At 39.5% G+C, this 15784-nt stretch overlaps 1 protein-coding gene across 5 annotated transcripts in view; it reads left to right on the top strand.

The window, feature by feature from the left end:
• The window catches only part of B3GALT1 (beta-1,3-galactosyltransferase 1), a 2392726-nt gene that overhangs the window by 1735610 nt on the left and 641332 nt on the right, over nt 1-15784 (top strand). For 4 of the 5 annotated variants that reach the window (XM_044075600.1, XM_044075596.1, XM_044075598.1 and 1 more), the window contains one exon: nt 9026-9134. The gene's annotated coding sequence lies outside the window, so the exon portion shown is untranslated. The remainder of the gene's footprint in view (nt 1-9025; nt 9135-15784) is intronic. The other variant, XM_044075599.1, reaches the window with a different exon arrangement.

Raw genomic sequence — 15784 nt, 5'->3', positions numbered from 1 at the left:
CACTGATTTCCCAGAGGGACAGAGTGACAGTCAGCAGATATGGGCCAAGTTAATGGACATTCTCGACATATCTGTACAGTTGTGAGGTATGATTCTGTATGCAGACTATTACCACTCCCAGGATTCGAACCATGGCTGGGTGTGCTAAAAATAAAACAGTTCACATCGCAGTTGCATGTGTTATTTCGATTTTGTTGTCTGTCTTTTCACTATTTTCTGTTTTTGTCTCTCTCGGTTGACTATATGACCTCTTGGGATTACACCAGTCATATACAGACATTCCTACACATTTTATTTATGTTGCACAGTGTGGGTAACAGTGCTTAATACAACAGTACTATTAAGTGATTGCAAATCTACATTACCATATGATACCAGAGTAAACGCATGCAGTCCAGCAGTTAGACCTTTCTTGTCAGGCTATTATGTTTTTATTTACATACAACCTGTGTGAGACTCTTCCTGCCCTATTCTTTGGTGTATGCAGTACTTGCCTTATTCAATACAGGTTTTATACAGGCAATTAACTTAACTTACTAATACTTTTAGATTTATTTCCTATGACAGTACATGCAAGAGTATTACTAACCTGCCTAGCATCACAACCGCTTCAGTCGACATCCATGGGCCTCTTGGTTCACAGCCTGCTCACTTGCCACTGTGAAGGACATAAGAGGAATATATATAGCCATGCCTATCCATAATATACATGAGCTGGCAATTATTAAACAGGTAGTGGAGTGATACCTACAGCTGGGACCTCCCCAGTCATCCTAGCCTCTTGGATCCACTGATCCAAGAGATCCTCTTTTCGCTGCTTCAGGTTGGCATAGTGATGCCTGACCTGCTCACCAGTTCGGAGTATGCCAATGGCACTGGTGAGGTCATGGGTGAGATAATCCCAGGTTTCCACTTTATATTGGGAACCCTGGTACTGGCCCTGCAGCAGTCTCTGCTTATGGTCTTTCACAAGGAGTCCTGCCATGACTCTGGACTTCTGGATGCCCCAGCATTGCACCCGAAAGTGCACACCCTCTCCCATTTCAGACATAGTGCCTGCAAGGGGAAGCTACAACCAGTTATGAGATGTATTCCTGCTTGTTGGGTTTAAATAGGGCCAGTTTCCCACACTTTGCCATGATTGGACGGTTTTGAAAAGGCTTAGCTATGGGCAAACCTGCTTACCTAAGGTTGGCATTGTTTAAAGGGGTATACCAATGGGAAAATTGAGTTAGCTGGCCTACACATTGCTTGCACCTACTAAGCTGTGTTGTGCAATGCTTAGCATTGCTTACTATTTAATTTGCATTATATTTGCTTTTTGGCATTGACTTATTATTCATTACATGTTATATATGTGTCTGGTATTCATGAATCATGTGTACATATACTGTATGGGGTCCTTGTGATTATTAGGGGACTTCAACACTTTATTACAATGACACCTCACATCTGGACTTACTGTAGTACTCCAGTTCACATATTTATGTTATGTAATAGGTTATACAACATAAGACTGTATATAGATTCCTTTCACATGTTCAGTTTGATTTTCCTATAGTGAGGATTTGTTTGGTGATACACCAGTCTTATGTGCTGCTGTGATGGCTTAGTGGTTAACTACTGTGACTATCGTGCACAGGGTCCTGGGTTCAAGACCTGCAAAGCCTGTTTATTTTGTTTCTGGCCAGAACAGTGGCTGTTGCATACAGAATGGTAAAGGTACTTTTAAACAATTGTAAGTGGGTTTGCGCAAGGGTTAGTAGTGCTAACCTCTGGTTAAATATGCTTACAGAGAGTTAGCTTCAATAAGGCTTAACCTGTGTGTGCATTGCTTACCCCCACGCAAACAGGCTTAAACCCACTTACTACTGCTTAAGTATGCATACTTCCACTTACTACTGTTTAGTAGTGCTTACACTTGCTTACTTCCGCTTACCACTGCACTACTTTAGACAGTAACGTCTAATGGTTCTTGGGAAGGTGGGGGATTTGGAAGCTGTATGGAGTTATCATTCATTACACATTTTACCTTCCACTTGTATCCCTAATTCCTGTGTACATATACTGTATGGGGAACATGTGATTATCTGTGGACTTTGTAACATTATGACACTGACACCTCACATCTGCATTTAATACAGAACTCCAGTTCACAAATATATGTTATTAAGTAGGTTATGCAACTAAAAATATTGGTCATAAAGTGATTTGACATGGAAAATAGAATGTACTGCAGTGGGACTTGAACCGGGAATGACTGCTCGTAAGGCAAATGCTCTGCCCCCTACACTAATTGCTGTACTGCTGCATTTGCATATATCTTGCTTTTTATCCTCTTCTCCCATTTAAGCTGCATTAACCATAGCTAAGCGATGGGCAAAGCCGTGCACCTACCGTTAAGTTTAATCTGTTTTATAAAAAAAATATATATATATATCTTTATATTTGTTGTTTTAACTATTGCTCTTGTACACATGAAGGGATGTTGCTGGGGGTATGCCTATACCTGTGAGCAGTCTCACTCATTCTTTTATGTTCATTGCAGGGGCATGTATATTCTGAGAGCTCTGCTCTCAAACACGCCCCCTGCACTCTTACATGCTCCATGTAAGATTAGGAGATCAGGCAGTGCGCCTTCATTAATCTGCATGGTATGCTGCCATCCTGCTCCTAAATGGCCACTTTCATGCAGGACTAAGGTAGTCCTGCACGGAAGGATAGTGAATCCAGGGGATTATCTTTAGACTAGATAAGAAAATAAAAGAGAATTCAGTGGAAGTTGAAAATATGTTTCTTTTTACAACATTATGAATAGTTTATAGGTACGGATATTGTTGTCTTTATTTGTAGCCATGGCAGTTCAGGGGTGTTATATTTTACAAAGGTAAATTTTATTTTCAGGTCTGGAATTATATGCAGTAACAATAGTTTTTGTATTTTTCCTTCTACTGGTTTCACCAGGAGAACTGCTGGAAAAAAAAGTGAAATGCACTTGTACTAAGATATACTATGAGTCTAATTAAATGTTCCATGCTACTGAATATTTCAGTAGGAGCTGAAGCAAATTTTTTTTTTATTTCAGTATAGAGCTAATTGTAATTAGCTAACTTAAGCATGCTACTTTTCTTTGTGGTGTAATAAAGTCATATAATTTAAATAATTAGCACAGAAACATGTTGATGTTTGTTGATGTTAACATGTTAACGTTAGCAATATTGGAATTTCATTGGTTTGACGACTGCCACTATACTTAGGATTTCCATGCTCCAATGTTATGCTTGGAGTATGTGCAGTGTAGTGCACTGTTGATGTACTGATTTTCAATGTTGATATGTTGACATTAGCAAAGTAGACATTTTTCCAAGTACTCCCATATCTATTTATAAAATTGACACCACCAGTACAACCTCATTGAATATGTTATTTAAGTAATGCATGTATTTATTTACTTGTTTATAATGTATTTGTTAACCAGTTAACCCCACTAGACACAAGTGTCACTTTTCAAGCGTGACCTGGGAGTTGTATATGGATAACTGACTTGCTCAGCGTCATGCAGTAGGTAAATGGAGTTTGATGTCCTCAAGCCATTATTTGCATAAATCAGCTCATTCAAAGAATGATTCCATTCACCTTATGACAAAAAAGTACAAACAGAGGTGGAAAAGTTCCAGAAAATTGACATAATAACAGGAGTGTCATGCACAATGCCATGGGTCTCACTCATAGTAAAACAACCTGTGTCTGTGAGTTATGGTGAAGTCAGGATCTATTTGGATGTGAGGGTTGGCAGCTGGGTAATAGATATGGAAAGACAATGAAGAGCTGCAATGGATGACATCATAACCGAGGGTCATGCTGCAAAAGTGTTCTGCAAGGTAGACTTCAGGTCTGGTTATCACCATTTTGAACTAATCCAAAGAATAGAAGTATTACAGTTATTTAGACACACATAGTCTTGATGAAATATAAATCACTGATATTCATAAATGACTGTTGCTGAACTCTGTAACTGCATGATGCAAGTAATGCATGGGATCAAAATGGTGAGACCATTACAGGTAGAACTCTGTCAGTGATGTTAAGCTGCAAGGGAATAATCTTAAACTGAGTATGTAAATAGGAGAGCGTGACTAGAATAACCTTGAATTCTATCAATGTATGTTTACTAAAAACAACATAAGATCAGACTCAAAGAAGCTGAGAGCAGCAGATGATATGCCCCCCCCCCAAACTGTACAAAAGAGGACAGAAGGTTTTGTATTGACAAGAGTTCCAGATTTACAGCAGATGTTAACACAGTGACAGGGCCATTAAGGAAGATAATGAGAAATATATCACACTTATTTGGCTAAAAAAAAGCAGAAAACTGTAGAAATGCTAAACAAAATGTTATTTCCTAATATGGATGAATATAGAAATAAATGCTGAAAGATTGTTTGTGCTGTGGGGTAAATACACAAAGCAATAAAATAGTAACTTTCATGGACAGTTACTCAATAAAGAAACAGTTACTAATTGCCATTATGGATTTTCAAGGTTCCCTGCTGTAGAACCAGTATTTTCTAGATCCTAACATGAGCTGATTCCATGTCTTGACAAAATGTTTGCAACTTTACATGTATCTGAAACTTTAAGGATTGTCATTGTGCCACCCTTTTGCTTTCATCACTTAAAAAAAGCTTTATGAGGGCTAAGGTGTTGCCTCTACAAATATGACTGGTAGTTGGCTACTAGGTAGTAGATTACTGGAATGTTTCATACAGATTATCCTCAAAACAGGAATGGTTGAAAAGTTTCAGTCTATTGTACATTGTAAGAAGTGGCTATATAGTATGTTGCAAACATACAGAACTGCTTTACTTCCTAATGTTGGCACTAAGATGGTAGCATGCAGTTTAAACACACCTTTAGTAACAATTTTTGGAAGAAGATGTTCTCTATGACCAGGCCCAGTGGTGCTGTTGTTTTGGTGAAAGTGTTATGTAAATGCTGATTTTGTTGATAAGAGATTTAAAGAGTGTGCAGTTTCTTTTTGATGAGTAAGCTATTAATGAAGGTTGCAGACTAGTTGGGAATCAGATGACTTTCCTTACTGCTATTCTGGAAGCCTGGAAGTAGAGATTTTGTTGGCCCAGAATAGTGGTGAGTTAATTTTCTTTCTTGTGTTGTATTAGTAGATGAAGGAGTTTAGTGATAGATCAAATCAAAGTCCCATATACTTAGATTTCTTAACATTTTCTATAGCAGATTTAAGATTAATACCAGCGGTAGCATTGTCGCCTCACAGCAAGAGGTTCTACTGTTCGATTCTCGGCTGGTACGCCTTCTGTGTGGAGTCTGCATGTTCTCCCCACTGTCAAGTGGCATTCGAAAGACATGCATGAATGGGCATGCCTTCGTTGAAGGTTGGGTGTCGGGCTGGCACCTCGGCACCATAAACATCGACTGCCAATCATTAGCGGACCAGATTTCTACTGTGCTGACCCCTAACCGAGAAAGGCCGAAAGAAAAACAACAACCAGGAGTTTTGTTCCTTTTACATTTGGTACCAAAAAAACTTCTTGATGTAGATGGAGGAAACGAGTGGGACAAGGACAGGCCCTAGTGTTACAACTTGTTTTAGTTTAGTTAAGGGGGAGTACGATGACAGGACAGTGAAGTACCAGTTTTACATATAACGTTTGATGCATAGCAGGCATCAGGGCTGATGCCAGTATCAAGCATATGGTGTAGGAGTATGTTGTGGTCTATATGTCAAATGCCTTGGTAAGGTCAATATTGATGATGAACTCGGTTAAATGTATAGTTAGTGGAAACAAAAGTGATTTGCCTGACTTTATCAGGCAGTTGGTGTAATTCAGAAAACAGATAGCTGTGCCTATACACAAGGTAATTTAAATAACAGTAACTTAGAGAAATTACAGGAGTTAACAGAAAGCAGCCTGAAACTCAGCACAAGCTATCTGCACTTAGGATCTTGTATGGACAAAATCAGGAATTCACAAACCATTGAAAACAATGCTGCACCACAGATCAGGATTTGCTGTGGCTCAGCCTTACATTTCATGATTGGTGGTGCACCTCATTTGTAACATGGAGAAAACAGTGAGAATATAACTGTATCTTCCTTCTCAGCTACAGTGATTTGTAGTACAAATATTTTGCTAATTTCTTTATATCTTATGCAAACACCTTATCTAGCGACATGCTTATCTCTTTGGCTGGCTGTACTGTAGCTTGATGTCACTATGTTTTTAGGATGCTAATGGCCATGACTCACTTAGTGAGAGGTGACACCATTTAACTCCTTACTGGTTATTGCAGCACACAGAATGTCTTCATGAATTTTTAATGAAGACTGTCAGTTATGTCTAATGAGAGCTCACAGAGACCTGTGTTTGAAGTCTGGGGTATAGTATTAACCTTCACTTACTGTCTACTTGTTTGTTTTTTAAGTTCTTCCTGTATCTGCATGTGGTTTCTCCAGATAATCTGGCTTCTTCTCACCTCACAAAGTCATAATGGCTGATTGGATTATCTAAATTGCCTCTTTTGCTGTACACCCTTGGTGACTGTCCTGGGTCATGAGTTGAAGAGATCCATTTACCAGGTTTCTTAAGTAGTTAACAGTGGATAAACAAATGCCCAGCTACATGATATAGAAGGATAAAGCCCTTACTACTTCCAGCTGAACCTGGGTTCTATTACTGACACTAGCAGTAAACAAGCTGCCAGGGAAAGAGAAGAAAGATGAAGTGAAGCATGTCTGGTTGTCATGGGTGGGGGGTTAAGGGACACATGCCTCAGGTGTAGGCTGCATGTAGAAATCCATGGTGAAAGTTGGGGGAATATCCAGGGTGTTTTTCCTTTAAAGGGAGCAGAGCTGTTGAGGGTCATCTATTGCAAAATCAATACTCATGAGAAATCCCAGTCCCTTAGGACATAACAGGCTTGTGCATGGAATGTGGTAGGGTCATAAGTATAAAAATAAAATCCGCAAGAAAAGGCAGTGGCATTCCTCCCCTGACTTACCTGTACCACTTATGAGGGATGAACAGTCTATAGGGGTGTTGCCTCAGAGGAAAGACACAAACTGGCTGGGAAGGAGAGAAAGAGCCTTGACAGTCAATGGCGAACTGGATGACAGATAAGTAAAACTGCAGCCTGTAGTTCATTTTCAGAGCTGCAGTTCAACACTTAAGCAATAACCCACGGCTGGGTGTGGGTGTGGGTAATGCTGGATTTACCCACGGGTTCGACCTCGTGACCAAACCACGCCAACCGTGGGTAAATCCAGCATTACCCACACCCAGCCATGGGTTATTGCTATTATACAATGGTCTTAGTTTTGTGTTGTGTTATGATTGTGTTGTTGTTATTTAGGTTTTTGTGTGCTTTAGTTTGTATTCTTCCACTTTTTTGTGAGGTAAAATAATCCACACGTTCATGTTTACTGTTTATTTTGTCTTTTAATTTAAATACAAGTTATTAATTTTTTCAAGAGGTCTTAGCAAGTAATTATATAAATAAATGCTTTTAAGGTTTTTGGTATGTTTTTAGAACTGACAGGGAGAACGTACTGCAACTTGTTTTTCATTTTGTGCAGTTATTTACATTCTTTTCCTTACTGACTGTGTATGAAGCTACAGTGAGTATTTAAACTGTATTTTTGAAAGTGTTAGTTTTTATGAGAATCCAGAGTTAGGGACATATACAGGTTGACAGTCCATGGTGATATGTTTTCCAGTAATGCTTTTAAGTTAGTTTTGCATAGCAATAAAAGTTATGAAGCCGAGTAGTTACTGTGTTTGCTGTATGACGTGAATGTGAATGTCTATTGTGGTTGCTGGTACAGTGTTTTAAGCAGAGCAGTTACAGTGTGCTTCTTGTATGCATGCGAGGTATTTTATAAACTTGTTTTCCTTTTATTATGTTAGTTTTTATTTTTAATGATGAAATACAGTTTGCAGTTGGACCGGCGTTTGATTTTGTATTGTGTCTGCTGGTAAGGTGTTTTTCACTGTGTTGTCTTCATTAGAAGTCCACACAACATGATATGTTAGCGTCCGGACTTCTTCTTTTGGTTATGTTCAATTTACAATGCGCACGCTGGTTGGATTAGCAAATCAGCGTGCACGTTTCTCGGCTTTGCCGAGTTTCCATTGTATAATAGACTTTATTACGCTGCAGCTCAAAGGTTCTGAACCCTTTAGAATCTTTGTCATAGATAAGTGAAGTGATATGTTGTATGAACATGTGATGCAGTAGGATACGAGTTTCTTACTACCTTATGGGATCCCACACCAATCCATGTGATTTGTAGCAGCAATACAAACTAATCTGTGTTTGTAGAAACAATGAGCTCATCAGCATGTACAGTAATGTAAACTGTGTGTGACATCAGAAGATACAGTAATTAGAAGACTAACAACATAGTGGTGTGTGCATAAGGGTCGCTCTGGTTTTCATCAGTGAACTCAAGATTAGAATTCTAGCTGGTGTACCTGTAGACCATATCTCTCAACTGTCCAAAATTTTGCACAATGTCCTGATTTTTTGCCATATATTTTGGTCTGTTCCTCACAAAGTGTGTGGTTCTCAGACATTTGAGTTTCAGAGTTGACATTCTTCAGAACATGCATGCTAATACAAAATATGTTATTCTAGCTACTTGTTCTTGGTTTGTAAGAACAGTTTCTAAAATCTGTCCCTCTTTTTCTGTCTTCACCTCACCATTATTTATGGCGTTATCCCTGGTTCTTGTGCAGAGCAGTTGAAAGGAATGCTGCAGGCCTTCCTGTAATACATATTGAAACTCTTTTTTCCCCGCTCTCGTTCCATTCTTTTACACATGCACTTACTCATCTAAGCCTCTCAAGGTCACACTGTTTTAAGTTAACTATAAATATGTCATCCTGTTATACTAAAGCCAGAACTGTTAGCAATAGTCAGGCAGCTTTACCACTTTGCCGTATGTTTACATCTTAAGTGCTTCAGTCATAATTCTTCTCTTTTTCAGATTTCAAGCACTACCGATGCTTTTGCTGTTAACAGTATCCTGCTGCGTTCCTTAACATATAATGAATGAGACAAGATGTGCTCAAAAGCTACAGCTTCTAAGGATGTAGGTAAATGGAACTACTTCTTAATGCTTTTCTACCAGAAAAAAATCTTTGTTACATTTGCACAAATTGCTATAGATAATGCCAAGTCCCTCCATCAGAGCTGTTGGAAAGAGACATGAAATATTGGCAGGTTGCATAGGACCTCTGAAAATGATTGTAAAATGACATGTAAAAAAATTGTTTTTAATTGCATTTTGAATGTTGTCTGTTATGTGTTGAAGCCTTCCAATATCATTTTTTTTCTCATTTGGCTAAGCATGTGATCTAAAGAAAAGCAGTTGTAATATATCAAAGGTAGCTCATTAAATACTGCAGTTGTAGTTGTCATCCTCAGAGTAAAGCACACTTCTACACACTACATGCTTTTGCTGTCAGCACAAAATCAAAGCAAAAAAAAAGAAAAAATAATATAAAAGAGCAATATATATTTCATCATCTAATATATCAATTTAGCACAGCTGGTAGCTGAACACTCTCTTGATATCATATGTTTCATTCTCATATTATAGTTGTTCTTATTTCATAGAATGCTTTTTCTTGAGGGTGTGCAGTGGAATTTGTTGGAATGTGGTAGGGGGTGCTGTACTGTTAGTATGTGTGAAGTCTTTTTGAAAAAAAAAATTCTCAGCTGTTGTGATTTGCATGTATAACCATCTGTCAAGAGAGAGTCTCAGACATTTGTAAGTCTTCTAATGTTTATTGTTATTGAAACTCACAGCAAAGTCAGTAACAGACTAGAAGACAGAATCATAAAGGTTACCACAAAGTGTAGACTATGCATACACTAAGTGAATAGTCAGCACAACATTGTGGTAGGTCTGTTTGTGAATTCAGAAAGTGTACAAAAAGTGAACACACAGTGTACACTTTCTGATGACCTTTATGAATCCAACCTTAAAATAAATTCATTAAGTAAATAGGGATTTCAGATGAAGAGTAACAGGAAACTTATATAGCTTACTGTAATTGAAAAACAAGAAAATAAATATATAAGAAAGCAGACTGATAGCTATTGTTCATTATACAGCTAACATTTGAAATGCAGTCCAGGGGATAATCTACTCCTGTCCTATGGAAAGGGTACAGTTCATAAATTCAGCTGTTATGAAGAGAAATCTCCAGAGCTTGTTCTTAATTCAGCAGCTCATGAATAAAAAATAATTTTCTGTTGGACAAGAAATGGTCACACATTTTTCAACATTTAGAATTCATATCAAGGGCATTTTACATTGAGTGAATCTCTTCATGTTGTACTTGTTGAAAGTCATTGTTTGTTTTCACTGTATTAAAACCTTATCTGTTCGAGCTGCAACATACATGCTGTTACTGTCCCTTACTGCTCAGTAAGTAGACTTCCAGCTCATGATCACATGAAAAATACATTTCAACAAGTTCTGTGTGATTTAAGCAATTTGTTTTTATGCAGAGCCCTACAACTACTGGTTTACGTATTTCAGTTGCTTTTAAATTGAATCGTTAGAGAGAAATAAACTCCCAAATGCCCACACTTAGCATAAATCTTAGCTCTGTATATTTCTGATATTTCTGCTAAGAAAATGAGACAAACTGGAGGGACACATATCAAGCAGATTATTTATAAATATATATATATATATATATATATATATATATATATATATATATATATATATATATATATATATAAAACTATCTCTCTCTATTATACAGAAGGTTATCTACTTCTTGAAACTGCTTTAATGACCCTTGAACACATTATACCACTTATGTGGTACAACATTTTTCATCTGTTGCGGCCATAACTACATTTTTAAGACAGTCTTGTTTTACTAACAGGGTAAATTAGTTTCCTCTCAGGAAAAAAAAAACAATCAGTGTATTTCTTCGGGATACTGACCAGAAAAGTAAATCTTTCTGGGAAAAAAATCAATGCAGACATAAATCATAACATATAAAATTACCAGCAGGTTGCAGCTGTCCAGAATTTTTTGTGTCATTCATGTTACTTAGTTTAAATAAATGCTGTTCTTGCTCCAGCATTGATATTGACATGTGGTGTCCTGAGGTTCCCATACAGGTAGCACTATTACATGCCTACATCTGTTACTTGTGGCAAGAAACCTTTGTAGGTAAATATACTTTTAGCTGGCAGAATTGTCTGTCTTCCGACTTGTATTTTACACACACACACACACACACACACACACACACACACACACACACACACACACACACACACACACACACACAACTGGCAAGCTTCAGTGTGTGCTGCTTGTGATTGACACTTTAATGTGCAATCCCAAATGTATGATTGTCATTTGCTTAATGTTTTATTTAAAGATCAAGACTGATGTATCTTGGAGAATTCACTTTTCTCCAAAATATTTAGATCTCAGAATTAATATATTTAGGTAATAGGATGTGTGGTGTGGAAGCACAGCCGACCATGTTGGAGGTACAGAGTTTTCCCACCAGCAAAGCACTTCCACAGTAAAATAGTGAGTTTCAATATTCATTGTCAGTTTGATACTTAGTGACTGCACTTCCCATTGTTAATATAGTGAGTGTGTGTGTGTGTGTGTGTGTGTGTGTGTGTGTGTGTGTGTGTGTGTGTGTGTGTGTGTGTGTGTGTTTGTGTTTTGTAATAAAAACTGTAGACTGATTAATAACTCTGCATGTAAACTGGAAATGCGCAAGTCAAAATACTACAGAACTGTTACTAGCAGGGTGCCACAGGGGTCAGCGCTGGGCCCCCTACTGTTTGGTATATACTTCTCAGAAGTTCAGGTCAAAACTTAGGGGTTGTGGCTGACCATGTTTGCAGACTGCAAACTAGGTGCAATCATTGAATCCCCAAATGATGTCAGTATACTCCAAGAGGGTCTCACGCAGACCAACAACTATTGCATTAGTCATTGTTTTATACTGAATGCAAAGAAATGCATCATCATTCCCTACGGCACAAACAATGTCCCTTAACACTATAAAATCAGCAACAATACCCTAAGTACCTACAGAGTGGTAAAGGACCTGGGATCACAAGTTGACTGTGACCTTAATTTCCATCACCATGTGCCTGTTGTAGTAAGGAAAGCCTTCTACATAGCTCAGTTGATTACTAAAGGCATTGCTTCAAGTGCAAAAGAGGTTATAACCCTCTATACTTGGCACTTACCCGGCCCATAATTGAGTATAATGCCCCTTTCGGCATGTACCGTACTAAGCACCTGCAGCAATTGAAGAGACTTCAGAGGTTTCTAGCAAAGTAGAGCAAGGGGTTCCAGCATGTGCCTTACACAGGCCAACTAAAGTCCTTGTCACTGTACTCTGTATCATGTAGACTTATGCCTGGCCTACAGAGCAATCCAAGATCCAAATCTAATGAACTTGCTGCATATCTGTAAATCAAATGGGACTAGGCCTACCCCTTCCAGAGACCTAAATATGGTTTGTGACTTAAAAAGGACGTGCTGGTCTCCCAGCGATTGCTGCATCTTTGGAACAGGTAGCAATTCATGTGAAAGAGAGCAGCTCTATGACACTGTTCAAGAGGAACCTGGACGAGTGGATGGGGCACCATAAATTCTTAACGGGGATAGCATCCACAACCCTGCTGGACATGGGCAGTCATCACTAAATGCAATCTTGGGTGTTAACTAGCAGTTCTATGGTATTACATTGGGATGAATGGCTAGACTTAAAATGATCTCCGGGTTGACAGCCTAGTAATCTCCTATGATCCTGTGATCATATGAATACAGTGCAAATTGTCTACAGTTGGAAGAATGGTGATGAAAGGATTGGCTTCTCCTTTTATTGTCTATTATTGTGGTGAGTGCATCACACAGCTGTACTGATGTACTTCAAAGTCATTGTAGTAGTAATTAGATGTTTGGCAGAATCTCAGGCAGTTTTTAGGAGCACTGTGGATAGGGAAACGTTATAGTGTCCACTGTAGCATGCCAGTGCCAAAACTTGCCCTACCAGTACTAGTTTAGTGAACTGTGTTGATATTTAGAGGCATTTCTAAAGTATTCCACATAAATAGTTACAGTTCATAGGTTCATACTAGGCTATCTGCCCGAGGGCATTTATAAGCCTAGCCCATAGTTTTGTGGCTTACGCCACCCCTTTAGTTTGGAGAAACTATGCCCATTATTTTGCTGTGCCTCTGTCGAGCAGTGACACTGAGGTAACCCCTGGGGTGTATCTGCGATCCCCCATCCATTGGTCAAGATTCCTCTTGAATAAGGCCAGCGAGGTGCTCTGCCTCACATAAACCGGGATTTTGTTCCACAGCATAGGGAGTCTTTGGGTGATGAATCTATCCCTCCAGCACGTCCTATTAATAACCGTGTCGAGGTTTAATTCTCCCGCCCTTGTGGCTCTGAGGGATCTAGATTTTTTGAGATGAAGCATGCTCATCAAATCTGGGTTTGACATGGCCTTGTATGTCAGGCATAGGTCACCTCTGAGCAAGCGGTATGCAACTGAATATAACTGGAGTTCTTTCAGTTGGGCAGCATAAGACAGATTTTTGAGACCCTTTATCCTTTTGGTGAGGAACTTTTGTGGCCTCTCCAGCTGCTGCAAGTGTCGGGTCAGATACATTCCGAATGGGGCATTGTACTCGATCATTGGTCTGATGAGTGATGAGTATAGGGAGACTATGACTTCCCTTGATTTAGATGTGAATCCCTTCATGATAAGGTGGGCAATGTAGAAGGTCTTCCTAACTACTTTAACAATATGGGTGTCGAATGAAAGGCTACTGTCCACCTGGGTTCCCAGGTCCCTGATAACTTCTTCTGTGATCAGGGGATTGCCTCCTATATGGTAGCTAGGGGTAACCTTATTTTTCCTGAAGGGTATGACTATGCATTTCTTGGCATTTAACTTTAGGCCATGGCTCTGGCACCAGTTATCCATTTCTGTGAGACCCTTCTGAAGGATATCTGTGTCGGATGTGTTTTCAACTACGGCGCCCAGTTTGCAGTCATCTGCAAACTTTGTCAGCCATAACCCTCCTGTGTTTGCTTGTACTTCAGAAAAGTAGATGCCAAACAAGAGTGGGCCCAGGACTGAGCCCTGTGGGACACCACTTGTGACAGGCTTTGAGTCTGACATGGCGCCAGCAACTCTGACCCTGTGGGTTCTGTCACTCAGCCAGTTTGCAACCCATCTTGTAATGTATGGGTTTACATTTAAGTTGATGAGTTTATCAATGATGCCCGAGTGGGGTATTGTATCGAAAGCCTTCGCCAGGTCTAGGTAGGCTGTATGGACTGCCTTTCCTTCGTCAATGGCCTTGGTGACTGTTTCAAAAAAGTCAACCAAGTTTAAGAGGCATGATCTGCCTTTGACAAAGCCAAACTGTGTTGGATCCAAAGTCTGCAAATTCCCTATGTCTTTATTTATGAGATCCATTATGATCCTCTCCATGGCTTTGCAGATAAGGCTTGTCAAGCTAATGGGACGGTAATTTCCAGGGTCGGTGGAGGCACCGCCTTTGTGGAGTGGGACCACAGTCGCTGTGCACCACTCCCTGGGTACGTATCCGGAGGTGAGACTAAGATTAAACAGCTGTCCTAACTGTGGGTTTAATTCCTCGTTGAGTTCATGGAGCACACAGCCGGGGACACCATCAGGTCCCATGGATGCTGTGTTCTTTGCCTTGGAGAGAGCAGTTCTCACCTGGGCGTTAGAGATGTTTGGGGGCTACAATCATTTGGTATAGATATCTCTCCTTTAGGGGAGGGGAGAAGTTTGCACTGAACCTGTCAGCCAGTATGTTGGCAATGTCTGTAGGATCAGTAATCTTCACATCATTTTGAACTAATTCTGAGCATATCTGGGAGTTTCCTCCTAGGTTTCTGACATAGCTGAAGAATGCCTTATGGTTGTCTTTAGAGTCCTTAGCTATTTTGTTCTCAAAATTAGCTTTGGATGATTTTATGAGAGCTCTTAGCTTTTTACTTATAGTAATCAGCGGTGTCTTACCTTTTAAGGATTTTGCTCTTTTTTGTAGTAGCTTTCTCCTTTTGTTGTAGAGTTTGTTTATGGCTGGGGTCCACCAGACTGGACGCTTGCCTTTGGTACAAAGAGTCTTTGTTTTGCTTGGGATTGCCTGATCCATGCAGCCCTGCAGGTGCTGGTAGAAGGCATTTGTAAGTGATTCAGCGGTTTGAGTAATGTTTACCGCCGGCTCAGGGGCCTTAAAGGAGACCACACTAGTCTTTAGAAGTGTGAAGTCGGCTTTCGAGAAATTCTTTACTGTGGTCTTTTTTATTTCGGGTGGGGGCGGGATGAGGACCTCCAGCGAGATTAGTTTGTGATCTGATCTCACCAGTGAGGGGTATACTTCCGGCGTTGAACATTGTGCTCCCATGTTCGTGATGATGAGATCAAGTATGTTTTCTCCTCTTGTGGGGATGGTGACTAGTTGTTCCATGGCATTTGAGTTTATGAATTCCAGGAACTTTTAGGCTAGAGTGTTTGGGCTTGAGTAGTGTTCCCAGTTCATATGGAATGTGTCCTACACAGTTCCTCAAAATGGTTTGTCATACTTATCATAACAAAAAACAATAAAGTTGGCCAACCACTTAAATAATACTTGCTTAACAATCACTCACTGTCTTCTTTCTTGAAAGGAACAAAGAGCTGATGTGAAT

This window comes from Protopterus annectens, chromosome 6.part1, assembly GCF_019279795.1.
Source record: "Protopterus annectens isolate FY-2018-M chromosome 6.part1, PAN1.0, whole genome shotgun sequence".
NCBI classification, from domain to species: Eukaryota; Metazoa; Chordata; order Ceratodontiformes; family Protopteridae; genus Protopterus; species Protopterus annectens.
The sequence above is the reverse complement of the archived record's forward strand: the minus strand, read 5'-3'. Positions and strand labels throughout refer to the sequence as shown.